General features: G+C 35.3%; 1 protein-coding gene and 1 long non-coding RNA gene across 2 annotated transcripts in view; both read right to left on the bottom strand.

Moving 5' to 3' along the window:
• The window catches only part of LOC149130124 (uncharacterized), a 292,428-nt gene that overhangs the window by 237,792 nt on the left and 29,529 nt on the right, over positions 1-25,107 (bottom strand). The window lies entirely within an intron of this gene.
• On the bottom strand, positions 2,803-21,328 carry LOC149130125 (uncharacterized). Its single transcript, XR_016239194.1, has 3 exons — positions 21,249-21,328; positions 8,839-8,890; positions 2,803-3,082 (listed from the first exon to the last, which is right to left on the bottom strand). It is a non-coding gene; the product is annotated as an uncharacterized LOC149130125 (long non-coding RNA).

Here is a 25,107-nt window from a genome sequence, read left to right as displayed (position 1 = left end):
CCCGGTCTGGGAATCGAAACCGCGATCCTATGACCACGAGTCCGCTGCCCTGACCACTGGGCCATTGCCCCTCTACTCTTTGTTATTATTTACCAGAAAGAAGAAAAAAATGAATGAGATTATCGGCAGCAACAGGCAACTTCGCTTCAGAACTAATTGCTTTGAAATATATTTTTAAAACTGCTTTAAGTAGTAAGCCTAGCTGATGAGCTTGAAGTGAAAGTGCATATTCTCAGAAAATATTCTGAATCTGCTTCACATTCACTTCTCAGAATGCATGAGGGGAAATATGTTTGCGGGTTATTAACATCACGCCCTGAACGAATGAATAAAATAATAGGAGAATATCATCAAATTTATACAAAACTGTTTGATTAAATATTCTTCCTTTTCTCTTTTTTCTTTCCTCTTTTTTTCTGTTTTCTTTTATGTCTTCTTTTTTCTATCTCTTTCTTTTCGCCTGTTATAAAATTGAAACTTAAAGACTGATGATATCATTCCATCAACGTGTGGACGCTGGTTGCTCTCGTTCATACTTTACATTTAAATTTCTATAATTTTGAATTTTTATCACTTCTTATTTTGATCTTGACAAAGACAGACTTAATGTCGAAATATCGTTCGACCAATGAAATGTCTATTACAATCGAATCGCGCTCTTCGTCTTGACTATTTAACTTTGTGAAAAGTTACGTCAATCCTTTTAAAAATGATGATGATGATAATAATAATAATAATAATAATAATAACAGTCCTTTCTACTATAGGTACAGGGCCTGAAATTTGGGAGAGAGGGGATAATCGATTACATCGACCGCTGTACGCAGCTGGTACTTAATTTATTGATCCCGAAAGTGTGAAAGGCAAAGTATATATCATTAGTGTATATATATATACTATTAATTTTTCTATCAGTAATTAAAACAGCACAAAGTGAGTTGGTCCTTTTCAAAGCCAATGTCAGCTCTCTCATTGATCGCTGTGTATTAAACACTGTGTATTAAACACTGGTCGTTGTGTATTAAACACATTTGACCTCTGCTGACCGCAAGGGTGTGACGCTTGTTCTTTTGTTCCCTGATCGCACATGAATACGAATCACTACTACTACTACTACAACTACTACTACTACTACTACTACTACTACTACTACTACTACTAGTGACACAACACTACAGCAACTACAATGCTATCATCAACAACACAGGAAGCAACTACAACCTGACATCCAACCTATACCTCTCACATCCTGTGGTTAGAGAACAAATCCAAGCTAGTGACAAAAAGAAGCCCGGTGTATATAAAAATAATACATTTCTAAATCTTTCAGAGAGATTTATGCAGTCGTGTTACGATACAGTGGTTGTATGCTGTCAACATAATGTGACATCCCATGAAGGGAATAATACTACTGCTATTTAGCCCTAGGAAGCTTCCAATCGACCTTGACATTAAGTTATGATGTCACATTATTTTGACAGCATACAACTACTTTAATCGTAGCACTACTGCATAAATTTCTCTTAGAGATTTAGAAATGTATTATTTATATTTTGGAAATCAGTGAATGTATTTCACTAGACTTATTATATCTTTACAAGAGTTTAGCAGGCATCTCCAACTAGCAGTCTATGCTACTCCAGACTGATGACGAGCAAAGCCTCAGAAACGCGTCTCTGGATGCAGGCTTAGCTGGGTAGAGGTACTTGTCTCCCCCTTGTAAACATAAGGAGACAGGAAATGTGTCAAGGACTTCGGTTAAATAGCTGTAGTATTATTCCTTTCATGGGACTGTCACATTAAGTTAACAGTATACAACTATATATATACGTCTTTGTTTGTACCCCCATTATCGCTTGACAGTTTATTTCGGTGTGTTTACGCCACCGTAACCTAGCGGTTCAGGAAAAATGGCCGATAGAATAAGTTCTGAGGTCGATTTCTTCGACTAATGGTGATGCTCCAGCATGGCCGGGGTCAAATGACTGAAACAAGTAAAAGAATAAAAGAATTCGCAGTGGGAATATGAAGTTGTTCCAAGTAAGCATCGCTAGTCCAATCATCGTTGAAGATACCTCACAATCATCCATTAGCCTCTTCATCACTATATTTAGCTCTATAGTTGTAATTTGTAATTAGTGTACATTTGAGGAACGTATTTAGCAATGAGGCCCGTCATATTAGATTCGCCTGGCAGATAATGGCACTAGTGTGCCAACTAATTGCATATCAATGCCTTAGTTCTTAGGCTGGCGGGAACTCTTCACAATTTGTCCAATAAAATCAATGATTACTGTTTTCCTCGTCATATTGTAGTCAAGTTATTCATTTAACTTTCGTTGAGTCGCGTTAATGTTTCCTCATAATTCTTGAAGGGTTAGACTCAAACAGAGCTTGTGGAATGCATCCGGACAGATTTTCTTTCCAGTGGGAATACGCCAAGTATCTATTGTGGGTCGTGATTGCAGTGGACACTTTCCTTGCCTGTCGCGTCTTTGAAAAATTTCTACCTGATGTAGGTCACTGTTGATAACTTTTCAACCTCTCGCCTTTGACTCTGTCCTTCACATTAGGGATGATAAAAGGGAGGGTTCGTGGTTTCTTTAACGAAGCAACTGTTGCAGGGAATACTGCTTGTTTCAAGAACAAATCTAATGTTAGCATGAATTGAAAAATAATAATTAGTTATTAATGCAATATATCCTGTATTCTAAAGGTGAAGAATATTTGATGTTTATTTTTTTGTATTTTTGTATGTTGCTTTCATCGGTAAATATTTGGTCTTATTAAATTGAGGGGAAACGCAAATGAGATCATTAATAGAACAAAAGTCTTAGAACAAAAGCATTAACAATGATATTGAAGTAGGTTTACCACCAACAATTGAACGTCGTGGCTTAATGCTAACTGATCTACTTTTCTACAAGACTAAAGGAGTAAATAAATCGAGCAATAATATTAGTTGTGGAAAGCAGAGAAAATAAGGTGAACGAAAAGAGAAATACTTACATCTCTGCAATTTTGGTGTAATTGTCTGTGTAGTTAATTGCCAGGGTAATTATAACGATGACTGCCGGAAGACCTGATAACGATATTTACAGAAATGAATATAAATCTCAAGATATTAATCAATATTTGAAATCATTATTATATGACTTTTGAATGGATTTTGTTGAGTATGTTTTTGTTCAGAAAAATTGTCTCTTTCGAAACAAATCAATATTCTAATTCGTATCACACACTGGTCACTTCTTGCCATTTGCTCCTTTTGATTCTTGGATTCTTTCAACAATATGTTTCAATGGGAAACAAGAAGTAATAAAATCTTAAAACTTCTGGACAATAGTTTGAAGATTCAATGACATAAGGGACAACAAAATTCACTGTCATCTACTTCTTCACATATTGCTTCGCATGCCCAGTGAAAGTGCAAAATAGATAACTCTTAGGTTTCGTCTACAGACGAGATCAGACTAGCATTTGCATAAAAATACAAATAACGATAGAATACCCAACAGGCTATAACAGGGAGGGGGTGCCTTATCCCTCTATAATATACATTTTATCACGGTTGTATAAATATTATATTTCATTCATCCGCGTTGTATCCACGTGTTTACATCTCGTATCAGCTACCTCCAGCATCTCACCACTTTACCAATCTATTCAGTCCTAGATCATGAATATCTAACGCATTACCTTTCTGATAAGAATCAAATTATTCATTTGTCTTTATTCATGATTGAACTGCTACGTTGATCAATTAAAAATTAATCTTTTTTCCACAAGTGGTTTCGTCTAAATATAATATTAGGCCTACAACCTTCAGGCTTATCTATATTCTTCGTCAAGGTGAGCTATATAATATAACTCTTAAGAAATTATACAAGCAAAAAAGACCGAGTAAAGCCGATATTTGTTTATTTGTTGACAGCTTCAAATCTACTGCGTAATCTCTTTACTTCATCGGAAGGAAAATATTAGCTAAGAATGTTTAGCAAACGATATGAGTCCACCAGAACTCTCCGTCCATCTTTCCATCGGTTGCTGTGGATTGTAGCTTAGAATCTCAAACTACTTTCAACGCACGATATATAGTTATCCACCATGACCTGGACATTGACGTATTTTACACAATGATACTACAAAATTCAAACTGTCAGAAAAAGACTAGGTTTCTATCCTTTCTTCAACGTGTTAGAAATAGTAGCTAAATTTTATTAGATCCAATTCTTTAGTCTTGCTAAATGGAAGAATAAAGTGAATAATATAGTGTTTGATGAATTGACAAGACAATCATTGACAGAACATTGTCAATTATAGATCTACTTAATCAATTCTGAAGTAACATCAAATTACAACAGAAGGGTAGGGATGTTTTCACTCAAAGTTCAATGCTCTTGAGTTTTACTGTGAGACAGACCTGTGATCTAAACCGAGGCTACTATATTCGGTCTTCAGTGCTCTAACACCTTGTCTGTCTGGAAGTCAAAGCCCTTGAAGATTTTTGCCTTCCCCTTTTCGTCCATTACATTTTCCGGTGTATGTTGGTACCAAGCACCCATCACATCATATCCATACTTACGGCTTAGTATCCAGCGGAGGTTTTGGGCAACCTTGTCGTGTCTGCGCTTGTACTCTTTTTAAGAAAGATTTTCAGAAACACTAAAAATATGAGTCACACTTTCTACTTTCTTCCGTTTCACTTGCGTGGTATTTATTTTTTTTTCGGTGAGTTGGTATTCCATGCCTGGTCCTCGGCAGCTTTCAGCATTCTTGTTGAGCCCCTTCCATGATGCCTTCTGCTCTTTTAATTTGTTGGTTTCGCGATGGAATTGACCATGTAATTCCATGAGGAGGAGGGTTTCTTCTTTAACATTGGTTGTGCTTGAACTAAATTCATGAGCACTCTCAAGTTCATTTTTGTTAAATCTTTCAGCATTAGTAGCATAGTGTAGCAGGTCTTGTTTGTTGTTTACCAAATATTCTGTCATGTTTCATCTTTCACTGTTGATGCACTCCTGTATGGTAATCAACCTACGCCCATCTATACCTCTCTTCATGTAGAGCCTGTGTATATTCGCCTTATAAACATTTTTAAATAGTCGTTGCATGTTTACGAGGCATCAGGTGTTGAATGTTATCTTGTGAAACTATGTAGTTCCCTTCAGAACACAATGCAACTCTTGGTCTGGTAATTGATCTCATGATCCTGACTCTAACACCCTAACCCCTTGACCAAGCTCCCGCCTATCTCTCTCTTTCTCTTCCTCTCTCTCTCTCTCTTTGTATATATATATATATATATATATATGAAAAATGGGTGAGTGTTTGGCCCAATCGGATGCACGTGTAGTCACTTAAGCGTTGATATATGGGTTCGATACATACTGAACAATGATGACATACTACCAGTGAGAATCGAACCCACATATCAAAGCTTACGTGATCATGTACGCGTCCGATTGGGTCAAACGTTCACCCATCTTTTCAGCCAAATTTTATGTATACATACTAAAATTGTCAAATGCTACATATAGGATTTATGGACAAACTAGAAAGCTTTGTAAATTACGGAGAGAAAGCGACTATGGAAGTTTGTTAGTACAATAATAGCTATAATAATATATCATAATAATAATATATATTCTCCAATGTAAAGAGACATTTACAAATAAATAATTTGTTTGTATATAAATGTCGTTTTAAATCGGAGAATATATCATCATCATCATCATCATCATCATCATCATCATCATTATTATTATTATTATTATTATTATTATTATTATTATTATTATTATTATTATTATTATTATTATTTTATGTTTGACTTTTGTTTTACATTTGTACAAGTTGGATACAAGTCTCACCCAGAGACCTCAAGAGACAACAAGTTAGAAGTTCATGTAGGTGTTATGCCTAGGGTACCATATATTTGGATTTGTACATAGTGTTGTTCTAGTGAATGTTTAAGAAACCATAAGAAGATTATGTGTTTGCTTTAAAATTTGAGATCACATAGACAGTATTTTACGTAGGATATGGGCAGTTCCCATGAACACTATCTTTTGAACTTCAGCCATTTTGGAGTTTCCTGGTATCTGAGCTAGGTAGTAATCAGCCCGTTTCGCTGTCATTGCCAGGGCACCTATGACAATAGGTATTGTTTTCGTCTTGAGATTCCACATTTTGCTAATTTCTATTTCAAGATCTTTATATTTGCTCAGTTTTTGGTAGGTCTTGACAGATACGTTTATATCGATTGGGACAGTCATATCAATGAGGAGGCATGATTTTTGTTTGAAGTCTTTCAGTATGATGTCTGGCCTATTTGCGTCTATCTTTCTGTCAGTTTGAATGGTGAAGTTCCAGAGGAGTGCAATGTGATCATTTTCAAGTACTGGGGGTGGTTTGTGTTCCCACCAGTTTTTATCATGCGGCAAGTCCAGGTTTTTGCATATTACCCAGTGAATATATTGTGCAGCTCTATCATGCCTGTTGAGATACTCTATAGGCGCAAGCAGACTGCACATGGAGACAACATGATCTATGGTTTCATTTTGTTGTTGGCATATACGACATAATGGGGAGCTGCCGTTCTTTAATATGTTGGCCTGGTAGTTCTTTGTAGGTAGGCATTGATCTTGGGCTGCTATCATAAACCCCTCTGTTTCTGATTTCAAGCCAGAGGCCATTAACCATTGATGGGTAAGGGCTTTGTCAATATCTGCATTATTCGCTCTCTTTGGGTATTTGCCATTGAGAGGTTTTCCATGCCATTTTTCAGTCATAATATCTAAGGCAGCAATTTTAGCACGGGTTTTCAAGCGCTTAGCTTTTCTGCAGGTGTTTCTAGTTCATCTAATTCTTGAATTTGTTGCAATTGGAATTCACTTAGATATTCTTTTGCCTGTTTTGTTACTGAGTAAGATGCTTTCTTGCTTTCATGTTTTAAGACAAGTTTTAGCATCCAGTCCTCAGAGCTTTTCAGATAGGTGTTTAGGCCAATTGTGGCTATCTTCATTGATAATGCCAGCTGTAGAAGTCCTCGACCTCCCTCTTTTCTTGGCAGATAAAGACGTTCTATATCTGCCTTAGGGTGGTGCATTCTATGCATTGTCAACAGTTTTCGTATTTTTCTGTCAACATTACATATTTCAGTAATTGACCAGTTAACGATATTGAAACTGTAAGTCACGACTGGTATGGCTAGAGCATTGATCGCTTCGATCCTGTTTCTCGCGTTCAGCTCTGTCTTCAGTATTGCTCTCACCCTGCGATAACATTCTCTTCTAATCCTTTCCCTCATCGCTGAATGCTTGATATTGTCCCCTTCAATTACCCCTAGGTATTTGTAGCTCTCCGCTGGTTCTAACTCTTTTATGACATTTTACTGGTCAAGGTTCACATTAGATGTTTTTGTCTTTTTTCCTTTGATAAAGGTAGCTTTTGCACATTTATCAAGGCCAAATTGCATCCTGATGTCATCACTGAATTGTTTAATAATCGCTAGTAGGCCTTTGAGTTGTTGGTCATTTTTGCAAAGAGCTTTTAATCATCCATGTAAATGAGATGATTTATATTTTTATCAAATATTTTATAACCATACTGTGCATCATTGAGCAATTTTGAGAGCGGTATTAGGGCTAGACAGAAGAGGAGTGGTGATAGTGAGTCACCCTGGAAAATGCCACATGAAATTCTCACATCTCCAGCATTTAGAGATTCATTGTCATTGTTCAACGTCAGTGTGGTTCTCCATGATCTCATACTTACAGATAAAAAGTTATGCAGAGTAGGAGCTATTTTATACATTTCCAGACATTTCCTAATCCAGCTATGTGGTAGGCTATCAAAGGCCTTTTTATAGTCTATCCAGGCTATCGACAAGTTTTTCTGGCTCTTGTGACAATCTTCTAAGATCATCTTATTGATGAGTAGCTGATCTTTACAACCATAAGATCCACGTTTACATCCCTTTTGCTCATTAGGGAATATGCTACTTTCTATTAAAAAACTATAGGTGTACTCGGTTAGGACAGATGTTAGCGTCTTATACATTGTTGTTAAGCAGGTTATAGGTCGATAATTTTTTGGTTCGTTTGTTTCCTCATTTTTTGGAAGCAGGAATGTTAAACCATTAACTAGCCAAGAGTATTATTATTATTATTATTATTATTATTATTATTATTATTATTATTATTATTATAATTATTATTATTATTATTTATTTATTTATTTATTTATTATTATTATAGATATTAGTGTCCAATGCTGACAGAAAAGACGGCATGAAAATGATACGGAAAATAAAATTAAAATTAAAATTAAAAGTTTAAAGCCTTTATCTTAGTAATTGCTTCTAGTAAAAACCCTGCCATTAATTAGTTTAACTTGTTTGCGATGGTTCTTTACGAAAATTTTAATATTATTATTGCTTCTACTTTGTGTTCAATGCAAAATAATATTGTCCATGGCTGAATACTCATGGTAGGTGATGCCAACATTACTGAAGCTCTGCCTTCGTGATTTGTTTATAATCATTGCACATGCTGGAATAACAGAAAACTGTTGTCTACCGATACTAAAGAGAAGGGTCATTCCATTAGGAGGGAGACTAATGCACGGAATAATGGCCTCCTCTCCTTTCTTACTTTCAATAATAATTTTTCTATGAATGAAAAAATCCTTGATGGGCAGCACTAAGATCCGGGTCAATTGGGTTCAACTAGAATTACGAGTAAACTGATAACAAACAATACATACCGTAAATATACAAACACATCGAAATATTAGAGCAAATGGCCATCGTAAAATGTAAACAAAACATCTCACCTCTGAAATGATTCTTCTGAGTATCCGCGAGTCCTAATTTATAGGGATGCCTCTGCAAGCATATATAATTTGTACGATGTATAATAAACATACATTTATATATATATATATATATATATATATATATATATATATATATATATATATATATATATTCACACATATATATTCACACATATATAAACACAACACGAAATTGCGTTTGCATCACAGCTATTATTCTCATTTCACCTCCTAAATAGCGTGTGGTGAACACGACGCTCTCTTTACTACTTATTACTACTTACTCCCTTTCATTCCTATTGCTTTCTCTCAAACCCTGGCAGTCATGGCTATGACTCTCACTACTTCTCCTTCACAGAATAATTATTTTCTCTCCTTCAATTACATACAAGGAGACATACAAGTAAACCGAACGAAAGCAAACATGGAGGGCCATTAGACCACAACGAGGGTAAAATAGCGAACGCTGGAGAAATATTTTCTTTTATAACGGAAAACATAGCAGAAAGATAGGATAAGTCCTTTCCTTAGGACAGTCCGGAAAGAAAAGAAATATAATCACGTGAGGAAAAGAAAGATGGACAGTGGTTACATGTGAGCAACGATAGAGAAATGGAGAAAGAGGGGACAGAGAGAGAGATAGAAAACGGTGAATGGGAGGAGAAGGGAATTAGAGAAAAGGCTGAGAGAAAATGATGGGGGATAAAACAGTATAGAGTAGAGTCGCATCAAAAAGATTAAGATAAACTTACTTGAAAATGGATGTGTAGCCTTCAATCAAATAATAATGTAAATTATTATATGGGTACAGGACGTCACCAACAGTATACAACATGAAATTCAGAAACAAATGAGTTCAATACGCAAAAACTAGAAAAACAAATGGAAAACAGGACGAGTAACAAAAAGAACCACCCTTGTTTAGTTGTCGAGTGTCTATCTACTTCTCATCTCAAGCATTCAAAGGGAATATGAAAATTTGAAGACAGTTACTCCCATAAGTAGCAAAATTAAAATTGGGATTTGTGGATGGTCAAAGTTGGGAACAAAAACAGGTGAGTGGAGACATACAATGAAGCCGAACGAAAACAAACATCGAAGGCAAAACAGCGAACGCTGGAAAATGTTTTCTTTGACAAGAGAAAAGATATCTATCTATCGGTTTATGAATCTATCTATATACATAGATTCATATATATATATATATATATATATATATATATATACATACACGCACGTACATACATACACACATACATACATACATGTATACATACATACGTTTCTGTGTGTGTATATATGCAGGAACAGACGTGGCGACGTCGTAACAAATTTCCAAAACCACATGCACTTGGATTCGATCTGTCTGTTGAGCACCTTCAGCAAGCGTCATCTATTAAACCCCACCAGGCCAACCAACATCTTTGTGAGTGAATTTGGTGAACAGAAACTGGAAGAAGCCCGTCATATATATATATATATATGTGTGTGTGTGTGTGTGTGTGTGTGTGTGTGTGTGTGTGTGTGTGTGTGTGTGTGTCTTTCTGTCTGTCTGTGCGTGTGCGTCTGTGTTTATGCATAATATCGCACACTTTGATGCTAGGTGTCAGGTTGCGTCCTGCTGTTTCAATATTAAAGCAATGACATGCAACCGGATTCTACATTCCACCAGTAACAGTAACAGATTCTAAGGTTATTATTACTGCATACTGTTGGTTGAATTTCCAACCAGCAGGATGTAACCTGATGCTACTGCTTAGGATGTCTATGCAGTAGAAAGGCGTGTAATTCAAAGATTTCAAATGAAGAAATTGTATGGTATATATAAGTTGGTACAAAACAATATTCTGCATGTGTAATTCTTCATTCCTATTTTAATGTCTTTTAAACAGTATAAACCCCGAAAGAGTGAACTCGGGATTTTGGAACCAAGTGGATGACAGTGATCGTTTACGGTAAAGAATTTTCCGCTGTGCCATACCATTCGATGTGGTTGACCAGAACCTGGATTATAGTACAATACTTGTAAGGTACGTCCTATGATTTAATATTCCTGGCCCTTTTTATTATGTATATGCGCGTATGTGTGTGTATGAGTGTGTATGTGTTCTGGAGTGTGTGTATATATGTAAATATATATATATATATATATATATATATATATGTATATGTATGTATGTATGTATGTATGTATGTATATATATATATATATATATATATATATATATATATATATATATCGATAAATAGATGATAGATAGATAGATTGATCTATAGATAGATAGATCATTTTCTATTGTTGCATCATTTAAAATTTCAGGAACACAAACTATACAGCCTCAATTTTTCAGCTCTCTGCATTCGATGAGATCCGTCAATTCTAATTTATGGCGTAGAATTTAAACCAGAGCTGGAAGCAATCCCTTACTTTTGTCATCCATTGAGCTGCGTCCATGCTGGGGCACTGCCTTATAGTGTTTTAGTCGAACAAATCGTACCCAGTACTCATTGCTAAGCCTGCTCCATATTCTCTCTGTCCGTTACGCTGATTTGAGTACAATTACGTAACCTTATACTTTTGACTTCTTTGCTATTGTTGTTGTTGTTGGCACTCCGTCGCTTACGTGGTCGAGGGTTCCAGTTGATCCGATCAACGGAACAGCCTGCTCGTGAAATTGACGTGCAAGTGGCTGAGCACTCCACAGACACGTGTACCCTTAACGTAGTTCTCGGGGATATTCAGCGTGACACAGTGTGACGAAGCTGGCCCTTTGAATTACAGGCACAACAGAAACAGGAAGGAAGAGAAAGTTGTGGTGAAAGAGTACAGCAGGGTTCGCCACCATCCCCTGCCGGAGCGTCGTGGGGCTTTAAGTGTTTTCGCTAAATAAACACTCACAACGCCCGTTCAGGGAATCGAAACCGCGATCCTATGACCGCGAGTCCGCTGCCCTAACCACTGGGCCATTGCCCCACCACTCATTGTTATTAATTACCAGAAAAAAGAAAAAAAATTAATGAGATTATCGTCAGCAGTAGGAAACTACGCATCAGAACTAATTGCTTTGAAAATGATGTGGTAAAAATTTGAAAAGTGCCAAGCGGTTGAAACGGCTAAACTACTGGCGCGTAAACAAACCAGAGCTGTCCCCAAGCGGTCACGGTGGACAAACTGAAACACTACATATACATATACATACACGCGCACACATATACATATATACATGATTGTATATATATATATATATATATATATATATATATATATATATATATATATATATATACACACATACATATATATATATATATATATATATATATATATATATATATATATATATATATATATAAGTCAGTAAATAGTGGGGTTGTGTTAACCGCACGTGGAGAAATAATAGGAAAATGAAAAAAAGCCAGAATGCTGAACTGGAAGCATAATTTAATAAAGATTTTTTCTAACCGGTTTTCATTGCGATGAAGCAAATTATCAAGAAGAAGGAGAATGAAAATGTTTTTTTTACAAAGAAGTACAAAAAAGTACAAAATGAAGAAAATAATATATAAAACAATAATATATAAAAAAATAAATATACCCATACATTATATTGTCTTTGAGCTTTTGTAGTTCAATAATAGTTCATGTATAAATTGGTAGGAAAAATAAGGATGCATGAGAGTTGAGAGTTTTGTTAGGTTTTAAAAAAGGGTTAAAAGTTTGTGTTAAGCAGGAAATGTGGTGTCAAAACAGGAAGTGTGTGTAAGGGGAGACAAGTGTTTTTAGTTAGAGTTATGAACTCTTTTTTTCCAACAGGAAGTTTGTGTCTGTTCATAGAGAAATAAGGTCACTGAGGGGTGTGTGTGTTAAGAAATGGTTGGAATTTCTCTATGAAAAGATTCTCCTTGTTGATTCTTTCTTGTGTGGAGATTCTGTCTTTACATTGATAGAAAGGGAATATAATGAATTTAGGGTTTTTGTTTCTGGCGCAAGAGTCTATGTGGCCACTGAGTGGAATTTGGCGGTATTGAGGGAGGTTTATTTGTTCCTTATGGACAGCTACTCTTCTACGTAATGGGAGGCTCGTCTGTCCGATATAGAAGTTTTGGCAACCTGCGCAAGTAAGGACATAAATGAGGTTACCCGAGGAACAAGAGAACCTATTATTTCTCCACGTGCGGTTAACACAACCCCACTATTTACTGACTTGTACCTTCTACCACACGTGTGATACAGAATGCCACCTAAAAATAACCCCAATCTTCCAGAGAAAGTCACCAATGAGACCATCCTAAAAGAACTCAAAACACTTAACACACACCTACTCACATTTTCCAGCAAAATTGATGAACTTCTTCAAACCCAAGATATCCCAGTAAACAACCCACATCAACATCTTTCGGATAAGATTAATGATAACCTAAATGAAATTAGCACTACACTAAAAACTTTAATTACCAACTCATCATGGAAGGAACCACATACATCATCCAACTCACAGAATGAACACACTTTAACTCCAGCACTACACATCGAAAACCAGATCAAATCTACCTGGACCAAGAAACTACACAACAGAAAACTCCTTTTCTGGAACATGCTTAAAAACCACAACAAAGCTGAAATTTATGACAAATGGTTAAACACTTCTCCCATCATACTACCCCGTAAATTCCAAATTAAACACATCACAGATGAACCAGAAGAACAACGCTATCTAAGAGAAAAACTGGCATCTGAAAAGATGAAAACTGAAGTGGAACTTTTAAAACTCAGAGCACAAAATCACGAACCAAAATACACAAAAATTGATGATGAGATGCTCTTCGAACTTACCACACACTCCAACGAGCAATCCCTCGAACATGTTATTAAGCTGTGGAAAGATGAATGCCAAAAGGAAGAACTAACTTCCCTTAAACACTGGGAAAACAACAAGAAATTCCTCCATAACTATGAAACTCAATTCATATTAAACCTCAAATCAAAAAACCCCTTCATAAAAGGACCAACAATACATACTACCACTGCTCCCCACAAACACCACCCCAAACCACACTACAAACACACATACCCCCTACCTCCCTCCACACCAAACACATCTTCTTCCAACCCTACAAAAACCCTTTTTCCCCACAAAATAATCCAAACAAGACCCAACTCAACCATTCTCCTTCCATATGGACTAGAAGCATCATGAGCCCCCCCCTTATACTTGCTATTATCCCCATCTCAATGCCCCTTACTCTCACACCAATAACAAACAAGGAATCCTACCCACACCTATGCATAAATCTCCCACCCAAGGTACCCCATACCGTCCACCCAACAAACACCCACAAGCATACCATTTTTTCTACAGATCTTCATGCCCAGGCAACCCACACCAACAGAACCACAATAGCTACCTACCCAACTTCAACCTTGCATACAATCCACCCTACAAACACCCAAAAACCCACCGCATTTCTCACAAAACCTTAAACCATCACATCCCATACCAACACAATCACTATACCTACCCATCCACTTCCAGCCTATCCACCCAACAATACCCCTACCCCTACCCCTTCTACCACAACTCTAACAATCACTACACCCCCCACTTCAACAACCATTTTTTAGACAGAAGGGAGAAAAACAGGCACTACCGCTAATACAGACCCATCAAAAGAAAACTAAAAAGAAAACTAAAATAATAAACCTCTCTAATAAAACCCTTACACAAACCCAAATTAACATCCTAGCCAGAGGCTTAAAATTCACACCCACCCCAAGAACACCCAACCCGCCTGAGATGAAGGATGACATTTCAGAATTTTGCAGAAAGCTTCGTTTAACAGAAGCTTTCATAGACTTCAACAATGAGGATGACTCAATTATTAAAAACAAAAGCAACTTCATACCTTCCAAAGGAAGGGATAAAGCACTGGATGATTTTTGCAACCACATCCAGAGTTTCCCTTTTACCCCACCTAAAACCAAGGTCAAATCAAATTTTAATAGCATAGAATGGAAAAATCTAAGAGACTTACAACAGGACAAAATCCTTACTATCAAAGAAGCTGACAAAGGTAGTACTGTAGTCCTAATGAACACAGATTTTTACAAACACCTAGCACTCTCCTTACTAAACGATAACTCCTTCTATGAAACTATCACCAACTATAAACAACAAAAAACTCTCAAAAACCTCACCACCCTTATACTCCAACAAGGTCAAGGACTCACGGACAAAGAAAAAGATTACATCACTAATTTCAAATGCAAGCACAGCCTCTTCTATGGCCTCCCTAAAATTCATAAGAACAAATCCATCACCGAAGCTTGCAAACTCTCCTCTGAAATCTACATCAACATCAAGGCACCGGAAGATTTAAAATTAAGACCCATTATAGCAGGCACCTCCTGCGAAACACATCGCTTAAGCAATTTCTTGGACATTCTTTTGAAACCTTTCCTAAGCCACATCAAAAGTTACATCAGAGATGATCTTGACATGCTCAATCACCTCCCGAAAACAACAAACGAGGAGTCACTCTTGGTGTCTTTTGACGTGGTCAACCTTTATACAAATATCCCTCATGAATATGCGATTGAGGCAATTAAATTCTGGCTGCACAAACACCCAGAAACATTTCCTAATCGCATCAACACAACTTTCATCATAGAATCACTTAAGTTCATTCTGACCAACAATTACTTCCTGTTTGCAGACACATACTTTCGCCAAAAATGTGGTATCGCGATGGGTACTAAAGCTGCACCAGTCCTTGCGAACCTCATAATGGTTTTTTTTTGAATTAACACTATATGAAACCTCACGTCAGAAATTTGGACACCTTTTCCACATCTTTTTAATGGATAACTGGAAAAGATATTTGGATGATTGTTTCATCATATGGAATGAACCCTATGAAAAACTTCTAGAATTCAAATCCATTCTTAATAACATACATCCCAACATTCAATTCACTATGGAATTCAGCAAACATCATCTCCCTTTTCTTGATGTCTTAATCATAAAAAGACCTAATAACCAAATCACAACCGACATCTACCACAAACCTACAGACTCACAACAATACCTCCTTTTTAGCTCATGCCACCCAAAACACACCAAGGTAAATATCCCCTTTAATTTAGCTAAACGAATTTGCACCATTGTCTCTGACCCAACCACTCGAGAAATACGCTTACAAGATCTCAAAAAAACAATTACAACGCCAATATCCCTCCACACTCATAGATCTTGGAATAAAACGTGCCAAGGAACTTGACAAAAACACACTAAAAACCAACCAACATAATAACACACCCAACCCCAAAATACTTCCATACATCTCCACCCATAACCCCAATAACATCGAAGCATTCACCACAATTAAACAAAACCTCCCCTTACTTACCACAGACCCGAAAATGAACAATATCATTAATACACACACAGTCCTTAAATGCAAAAGGCAACACAAATCTTTGAAAGCATTATTAACCAATTCCAAACTACATACACCACTTCCACCCCCATCAGTTAAAAAATGTGCACGCCCTAATTGTGGGACCTGCCCCTACCTACTTGAAGGCTCTGAATTTACCTTCAAACGAGGAACAAAGTTTAAAATTAAAACCAATTTCTCTTGTTCCTCGGGTAACCTCATTTATGTCCTTACTTGCGCAGGTTGCCAAAACTTCTATATCGGACAGACGAGCCTCCCATTACGTAGAAGAGTAGCTGTCCATAAGGAACAAATAAACCTCCCTAAATACCGCCAAATTCCACTCAGTGGCCACATAGACTCTTGCGCCAGAAACAAAAACCCTAAATTCATTATATTCCCTTTCTATCAATGTAAAGACAGAATCTCCACACAAGAAAGAATCAACAAGGAGAATCTTTTCATAGAGAAATTCCAACCATTTCTTAACACACACACCCCTCAGTGACCTTATTTCTCTATGAACAGACACAAACTTCCTGTTGGATAAAAAGAGTTCATAACTCTAACTAAAAACACTTGTCTCCCCTTACACACACTTCCTGTTTTGACACCACATTTCCTGCTTAACACAAACTTTTAACCCTTTTTTAAAACCTAACAAAACTCTCAACTCTCATGCATCCTTATTTTTCCTACCAATTTATACATGAACTACTATTGAACTACAAAAGCTCAAAGACAATATAATGTATGGGTATATTTATTTTTTTATATATTATTGTTTTATATATTATTTTCTTCATTTTGTACTTTTTTGTACTTCTTTGTAAAAAAAACATTTTCATTCTCCTTCTTCTTGATAATTTGCTTCATCGCAATGAAAACCGGTTAGAAAAAATCTTTATTAAATTATGCTTCCAGTTCAGCATTCTGGCTTTTTTTCATTTTCCTATATATATATATATATATATATACATAAAGTGAGTTTGGGTTACCAATAAATATATATATATATATATATATATATATATATATATTAACATGTGTATGTATGTGTTTATATATATATATATATATATATATATATATATATATATATATATATATATATATATATATATATATACATGTATATATATTTTATTTTCTACACTAGATACAGGTATTCCCTGTATATAGAAACACTTCAAAATGCTGAAGAGATTAGAACTTAAACCGTTAGATAAGTAAAGCAACTACAAGCAAGGTAGATATTTATTTACATTTACATATGAAGATACATTGAATCGAAAAGAAAAAATGTAAATGTGTTTGGATATTAAGAATACATAGTCCAACTTACAAAATAAAACAATATCACAAATAAAATAATTAGAGTTTTAAATGTCCTACGGCCGTTTCAGGGATCTTTGTGATCCTGATATATGACAGATATCAAGGTCCATTGTTGGATAACATCACCTCTTTCTTCGGGAGAAGAATTTTGTATTAAAGATTTTTACGCTTGAAATGTTGACATGATGGAGATTAAAGACTGATTTAGCTTATAGAGAGCTACATCTATTAGGAAGGAGAGATTTCAAGATCATAAGGCTACTGATGTTATCAAAGGTGGAAGGTGGTAGACGGTGGTTTAGTTTATGTCCAAGTAGTTAATGGTTAAATTAGTGAAAAATGGATGGACTTAACCGGTTCGGTAGCATATAAGGGTATGAAGAGGAAGTTATAACTTCTATTATAGACTTTCCATCCGGCTTAGGTCGAATTACTTAATGCATTATTGACCGTATTATACACCGTGTGAGGAATAACGTTGAGATCCCACTACACAATTGCACTCGAGACGTTACTTTTGGTTTCACTCTCTCCACCATAAACGCACCAATTTCTTTCAGTTTGACATATCAAATTATTGCCATATTTACAATGGACAAGGCGGCGAGCTAGCAGAAACGTTAGCACGTCGGGCAAAATGTTTAGCGGTCTATCATTACATTCTGAGTTCAGATTCCCCCGATTTCGACCTGGGGTCGACCTAATCAACTGGCCCCTTCCCTAAAATTTCGGGCTTTGTGCCTAGAGTAGAAAATAATATTTACAGTCGACGGACAGGTGTCTTCTTCATGTTTGTTTCTACTACAATGTTTCGGCTGAGGTACTCTCCAGCCTTCTTCAGGTGTCCTGTCAACAATAAAGTGAGGACATCTACCTGTCCAATTTAAATATCGTACATAATTCGTCATCTCTAAATTATAAAACAGTATCGAATTATTACCCGTCAGTATATCACAAATACTTTTGGATAAAGCCTTGATATTCGCCCAAAATTATACTACCATCCGAAGATCGGATATCAATATCATTCTGGCAATGAAGAAAATTCTAATTCAATTTAAGGGTAATTATTGAACGCGCAACGAATGTATGGATTACTTCGATATAACAATGGACACAACAGACTCCGCTCACGCACAAACCTTGTGGGCTTGTTCCTCATCCCTTCAGATTAAACAATACTTGCCTAACATAACCAATGGACTATAGAGGGATGATGCACTTCTTGCAGTAACTGGATGACCTCAACCTTCAGTAGAACGCACAAGGACAGCCCTACGCAAAATCTTCAAAATCTACAGCCTAAATATTTCATTCGAAACTGATACCAATTTTTTGGACGTTACTCTTTACCTAAACACTAACTTATACCGTCCTTTCTATAAGCCCAACCAATACTTAAATGTCCGCTCTAATCACCCAAAACTTACCCCTTATACCGTAGTCACATGTATATCATTATAATCAGGCCCTCAAAATAAATAGATTCTTCGAAAAACCTATTATATCAATAACACGAAGCTTAAAACTGAAATAGCAAACCTCTTCCACTGATTCAATCCAGCAACTCCATAAAAAATTCACCTTAACTCCACGGCATCACTGGCCACCCCGAGCCTATAACAGCTACAAGCCTCCCTTTTCGAACCAGCGAACTTCATCCACACATTGTAAACAATCGAAGGCAAAATCATATGGCTTGTATCACCACTCTCGCTCCAGGTTAAATCTCTAGGAATATTATTTTTCAAAATTATAAAATCTAATTTTTGTCCACAACATAAATCTTATCCTATCTTTAATAAATCATCAGTGACAATCTCCTATTCTACTGCACCTAACTTAGGATATATAATAACCACCTGGAAAAAACATAAACCCCAACACCAGTCCTCTAAATATTTAAATTCTTGCACTGCATCCCAAGCTAGCCTAGACAATACAATAATACAAACTTTAATAAGCCACCTCAGTTATATAATACTAAGCTCAAGCCAACATTCTACAACTCTGTCTATGCGACAACAAATATTAGTTCCATTACAACTTCCCAATCCAATACTAATATAAATCCTAATTTAAATTCTCTCCACTAACAACAAACCAACCAAAATCAACATTACTAATAGTAAACCCCGATCACTTGCAACTGTCACGCTTCTGAAATATGCGGTCTTGCAGGCTCCTGTCTCCTCAAAAACGTAATCTTTAAGTGCCACGTGATGACATCACGCACCCACCAGGCAAGGGTGTATATTTGTGGCACTGAGTATTTTGAATGCCATTGTCGGGCTCATATGTATTCTTTCACCAATCCAAAATCTAAACTATGTCCATCTTTAGCAACACACATACACGACCTCAAATCAAAACAATACCCAATACGCCCTATTGTGGTCTATAGCATGTGAAACTCCCCTCTGCAACACAAATATAGGTAAATGTATATTATGTATAAAAGAGTCATTAACTTTTCTTCGCCTCCACAACTCCTCGCTGTTAAACAAATTCTCTGACAGTATTTATTCATGTAAGCATAAATACTACCCGATTTTCATGCACTTCACTAATTCTAAATAATCCTATAGCCAGCCCTGAGGTCCATTAAAGCTGTGATGTAAAATAGGAGTCAACCTACAAATCGACAAGTTATTGCTTTCCAAATGGCTCATATAAGTGTGTATGTGTGTGTGTGTGTGTGTGTGTGCGTGTGTGCGTGAAATATCCAAACTCGCATTTACAAATATAATACATATACACATAATATACACATACAAGCGCTTACATACATACATGCAAACACACACACATACGCACATATATGAACATATAAACACCTACATAAACACACAGTATTAAAAACATAAGTAGTCAACATATACATAGATACCCACACAAATAAAAATATATATATAACAGGCATCCAAAGTGTATTCCAAGCATTATGATCGATCACCTTTCCACCCTCCTCTTAGCCTCCTAAATCTTACCAATACACATCACAAATTTCTTCGGAATTTTTGCAAGTCAACTGCCTCTACTGTCATTTGACCCTTCTCGGCCTCAGACAACGCTTAAAATAATTCCACTACTAAGAAAAATACCGACCCAATTTTTCCGCCTACTAACATTCTTAACCACTCCCTCGTACCGCAAATGTGTCTTTAAAAAAAGACCCCACTTGTTGTAATTTGAGATAAAATTGCTTTTCCATTAGTGTACTAGTTTCTGACACTTGTGTTGACATTCTTTAACATTCAGATGAATTACTTATTTATTCACATCGTTTTGAATTAGTCATACATTATCTTGTAGCTTTGAGATTTTGATTATGTGATTGTTTACTTTTACAATAACTTTGGATGGTGATTGTGAGAGGGCTGATCTGTTCAGTTTCAACACCAAATAAGGAGAATGTTTGGGTCTGACGTGGCCAGTTTCAATGCTAATGGGTTAACTGAAAATTACTGAAGTAAAAATAAAGGCATAAAAATCATTTTAGGTAATTTTGGGACACAAACTTATGAGGTCTTAACAGTGGAGACGCTTTTTATCCCATCCTAAATGCTGTTGAGGTGGCTGGACAATGGCCAATAAATAGCAGATATAATATAATGAAAACCGTAACTTACCAAAGAGGTGGTTTCGCCTTTGTTCGTAAGAGTTAGTGAATGGTTATATATATATATATATATATATATATATATATATATATATATATATATATATATATATATATATATGTGCGTATATATATACGTTATGTCATTTGTTTATTTACCATACATTTTTTCATTGAAGTAACGGAACACAACGCACACAATTATGTATGTGTGTGTGTGTATAGATATATATTGGCGTCTTTATTTATAATTATATGAATGCAAAATAAAAAAGCTTGAGTTAGCAGTCAAAGATGGGCGGTGATAGTGGAAGAGTTTAAATGAGAGAGGGAAAAGAAGGGGAGAAGGGTTTTGTATGTGTGTGTGTGTGTGTGTGTGTGTGATGCTATTAGGTACATAACCCTGCCTAAGCATTTGGAGGGATTGATACATGTCAATTCGCTTCACTTACTCGGTATACCCTCCTTCTTCCCCGGCGTTAGCATTCCAGTAGAAATAGAGAAACGAAAAGTATGTCACTAACTGTCTGCTGGTGCACGTGCGCGTGTGTGTCTGTAACTGTATGAGATCATGTGTGTTTGTATATGTATGTGTATCAGAATGTGTGTTTATGTGTGTGCGCGCGCGTATCTGCTTGAGACTGTGTGTATCCGCATAAGTGAGATTAACTTGAAATAATCTAAGTACTATTTTACAAATTGTGATAACTGTGTGTGTGTGTATATATATATATATATATATATATATATATATATATATATATATATACATACACATCAGCATGGCCGCAGCTCTGAGCTGAAACTATAAAATAAAAAATAAAAAATAAAAAAAATATGTATATATACACATTTATCAGAATTATATATATATATGTATGTATGTATGTATGTATGTATATAGATATGTATGCATGTATATATATATATATATATATATATATATATATATATATATATATATATATATATATATATATATGCATATATATATATATATATATATATATATGCATATATATATATATATATATATATATATATATATATGCATATATATATATATATATATATATATATATATATGCATATATATATATATATATATATATATATATATATGCATATATATATATATATATATATATATATATATATGCATATATATATATATATATATATATATATATATATATATGCATATATATATATATATATATATATATATATATATATATATATATATATATATGCATATATATGTATGCATATATATATATATATATATATATATATATATATATATATGCATATATATGTATGCATATATATATATATATATATATATATATATATATATATATATATGCATATATATGTATGCATATATATATATATATATATATATATATATATATATATATATATATATATATGCATATATATGTATGAATATATATATATCTATTATAAATTCATGCACATTTGTTTGTGTATGTGTGTGTGTGCCGAATCACTGAAATCTGAAATATTATTAGAGGAAATTTAACAAAACCTTACATCCATGATAAAAAAATGAATGCTTTACTAATTCCTTGCATAAAACGGTACAAGAAACGCAAATCTACAAAGAAACACTTTATTCCCTTCTTACCAACAACAAAACAAAAACCAAAGCAGAACTCCAGAAACGGATATCCACAACCTAAATTCAACCACACAAAACATACTAAAAGAATTGAATGAACTCAACATGGAAAAAGAGGCATACAAATAGAGAAATCAAATGAAAAGCATCCGGAATAACATATTAAATAAAAGAAAACAAGCGTATGGCAGACCCCCAAAAATGAAAACCTAGCCAACAGTTATGAGCAGTGGAGGAGCAGAGAAGAAATACTACTCTCAAGAAACTTTCGTATCAAAGAAATAACGTCAGAACCAAATGAAGAAACACAAATTATTTGACAAAAATCGTTTAAAAGCGACATTAACCGGAAATAATCAAATATTGTCTTACGAATCGTGATCAGACGACAGATTTTTCATGTTTTAGAATCATTTCACTTTTGCTTGATAACTATTGATCATCGATCTCTTCCCGAATATAACATCTAAAGTCAACATTAAAGTGAAGTACATTTCTAAATTCTTTGTTTGACCGTCCAGTGTTCACATTGTCATTCACCATTCTCTTCGCGATGAATGTCTCTGAAGTTTAAGCTAGATGTGCTAGAAATAGCCGCCAAATCTTTCTTGTGAGCCGACGATAGATTTATTTAACGATAGTGTCACTTCAGAAAATCATCACGTTATCAATAACGATAATAATTTAAATGGTATATATAATGATTGACATGGAAGCAAACTATACAAATTCATTTAACAATAGTTCCTTTCAGAAAATTACGTTTGTAAAATAAGATATATGATAGAGAAATTATAACAATTCTGAAGAGAAATTAAATGTTTTAGCAGCTTTAAAGATATGAGAAAAGAATTTTCGTTATTAAAGTAGCAATATTTTATAAGAATGAAGGATGACAGGCGAGAATTTTGTGGTGTGAGGGTCTTCAATTGTATATGCCCTGGTGTGTGTGTGTGGGTGTGTGTATGTGATGCACTGAGATATATAACCCTGCTTAAGCATTGCTTTGATATAAAACTGGAGTGAACATCACATGAACGATTATAATAATTGACACATAATTATATTCAAAACTTCAACAGCTCATCTGGACCCCAAACTTCAAAAGCTTGATGTCCTGTTCTCATAGGAGTGAGAGGAAGTGGGAGAGGAAGTGGGAGAGGAAGACAGGCAGTAGCCTCTAAACTGTTTAATGTATTGGTATCTCAGATAGTCTCCAGTATTCTGGATGCCTTCTGCTAAAAGTGAAAGATAAAAATAAATTGTAAACATAAAGCTAATTCTCTGCTGATATCAGTGTGTGTGTGTATGTGTGTGTATGTGTCTGTGTGTGATGCACTGAGATACATAATCATGCCTAAGTATTTCTTGAATATAAAACTGAAGTGAATACCACATTAATGATAATATTAAATGACATAATTTTACTGTGAATGAAAAGTCTAGTCTTCAGTGTTTTCAGTCACGTCCACCACTTCTTTAGCCACGGGGCAGAGGAAAACTGCCTTTCCCTCCCGGCCTAAAGAAGGTGGCCGGGCGATCTTTGCAATAAACTAGTCTCGCACCTGGACGGACGAGTCTGACAACACTTTCATATCTGTAGAGCTTGTCTTGAACCGGCAGAGCTTCCCGGTAGCACTGCCAGGCCAGGGATTTCTGGAAGTTACCGATAGGCCCCGGCCCGAAATTCCTCCGAAAAAGACCAGTTGGATCTAGTTCAAAACGGGGGGCACCAGTATTTTCTTAACGAAACACTTTAAAACTTTGGACACTGGTAGAATGTGTCATATAAAACATCTTTTTCTCTTAGTCTTCTTAAGAAAAATTATTATATTTCAACTTATTTTATGTTAAAGTTGTCATATTTCTGTAATTTCAGCCAATGACTGACGTCCATTCAGCCGAATAGAGTAAGTGCTGACTACGTAAACAAACGAATCTCGGCGGTGATAAAATTATTATTTCCTTGTCAAAAAATGGCTGAAGCATATTGGCAGTAGCTAATAAACCTTTCTATTATAGGCACAAGGCCTGGTTTTTGAGGGAAGGAGCAAGTCAATTAGGGTTAGGATTAGGGTTAGGGAAAACGAACACACGTGTGTTGCCTCTCTGCAAAATGTCAGAAGTAATGGAGATTAAATACGCTTTACACCGCTTAGGAGTAACTGTAAACAGCTGAATACTTGTCAGTGATTGGTTGAAATTATCGAAGGACAATTTT

Source organism: Octopus bimaculoides, chromosome 30, assembly GCF_046866305.1.
Source record: "Octopus bimaculoides isolate indiv1 chromosome 30, ASM4686630v1, whole genome shotgun sequence".
NCBI lineage: Eukaryota > Metazoa > Mollusca > Cephalopoda > Octopoda > Octopodidae > Octopus > Octopus bimaculoides.
Note: the sequence above shows the minus strand (reverse complement) of the source record. Positions and strands in the feature narration are given on the sequence as shown.